This window comes from Schistocerca nitens, chromosome 3 (genome assembly GCF_023898315.1).
Source record: "Schistocerca nitens isolate TAMUIC-IGC-003100 chromosome 3, iqSchNite1.1, whole genome shotgun sequence".
NCBI classification, from domain to species: domain Eukaryota; kingdom Metazoa; phylum Arthropoda; class Insecta; order Orthoptera; family Acrididae; genus Schistocerca; species Schistocerca nitens.
In genome coordinates, this window is record NC_064616.1 from 493072157 (window position 1) to 493073948 (window position 1792).

The window sequence follows — 1792 nt, forward strand, 5'->3', positions numbered from 1 at the left end:
GTAGACTGAAGTTTTTAATTGTTCTTCGGGTGACTCTGGGCATCCCACAGTGTCCGGTATGCTCATATACTAAAGGCAGTTGTGGGTAGGAGTACAACCAAAGTTGCCACTCCCCCTGGCTGGAGCAAGTCATGTGAGGAACTAGGTATCGAAGGAACATTAATTGCCTGGCAGATGTTGAATTTATCTATGCCTTACAGAAAATACACACTGAAATAATTTCTTGTATGTTATAAGTTAGAACATAAATTCTTTGTCTGTAACCTTGTTTTGGCAACGGCCTTGCCACGGTGGATGCACTGGTTCCCGTGAGATCACCGAAGTTAAGCACTGTCAGGCGTGGTCGGCACTTGGATGGGTGACCATCCAGGCCGCCATGTGCTGTTGGCATTTTTCGGGGTGCACTCAGCCTCGTGATGCCAATTGAGGAGTTACTCGACCGAATAGTAGCGGCTTCGGTCAAGAATACCATCATAACGGCCGGGAGAGCGGTGTGCTGACCCCACGCCCTTGCTATTCGCATCCTCCATTGAGGATGACACGGCGGTCGGATGGACCTGGTAGGCCACTCGTGGCCTGACGGCAGAGTAACCTTGTTTTATTTATGCCATACTATTTCTTCTATACATTGGCAATGTTTTCTCACATTTGACAGACAGCATTTCGATTTTTTTCAAATTATGTGAACCACTGTGTTTCTTTTTGATCTACCTAAATATCTGAGCGAGTCAAAGCACCAATTCTGGGATATCAAGAGGCGACTTTCCTCAGATCTAATCTGCCCCACAGATTAACGATGAGGGCTGGTGAGCTGAGCAGCCTGGATGTGGTTTTTAGATGGTTTCCCACTTCCAGCTAGGTAAACACCAGTCTCGTACATACATCCCACCTCATATCTCTTTCGGCCCTGACCTGCAATTTTGTGACTCACACCAACTCACGTCAGTCTTGGTGGTCTATCCCTGTTGTTACTAATGCATTTCCGGTTCCCATTGCTGGTGACATACTGCTCTACACAGGAAATTCAGTAGGTAGCTGAGTGTTGTCACAACAACAACGTAAAATATTTCGTCATTCTTCTTTATATTGTTTAAATGAACGACAATATTAACGTTTTCTTATAAAAATAAGCGTATAACCACAACAGTACACCATTATTTGAACTTCTTTTCAAACTACGCTTTCTATTATGGGACAAATAACAACAATCACTATCATGTGGGTTAGTATTTTGTTTTGATTTTTTGATTCACCTGCACAGTCATGTGGATATTATTTCTGTATTAATAAATGTTAATTAATGTTAATTTTCATGTTCAAAGTATTTGGTCCGAGTTGGATATTACTACTCTCACTTCGCAGATTTCAACTGGTATACGTATTTTGTCCGAAAGTGAAATACTTACAATCTTGAACGAAACATCAGACATAAGTGATTTGCCTGAAGATGAAAACGCTAGTCCGCATCTCGTAGTCGTGCGGTAGCGTTCTCGCTTCCCACGCCCGGGTTCCCGGGTTCGATTCCCGGCGGGGTCGAGGATTTTCTCTGCCTCGTGATGACTGGGTGATGTGCGCTGTCCTTAGGTTAGTTAGGTTTAAGTAGTTCTAAGTTCTAGGGGACTGATGACCATAGATGTTAAGTCCCATAGTGCTCAGAGCCATTTGAACCATTTTTTGAAAACGCTAATGTTGATTAGAAACATCTTTAAAGGAAAGCAATGATGAAGAAAGTATTCTTCGAGCATGTTCACAACAATGTATGACAGCAAATGAGTCCCATTAAGTGAATCCT

The 1792-nt window shown here is 42.9% G+C and overlaps 1 pseudogene; it reads left to right on the forward strand.

Moving 5' to 3' along the window:
- Nucleotides 1–272: 272 nt before the first annotated feature.
- LOC126249935 (5S ribosomal RNA) lies at nt 273–390 on the forward strand (annotated as a pseudogene).
- The last annotated feature ends 1402 nt before the right edge of the window (nt 391–1792 follow it).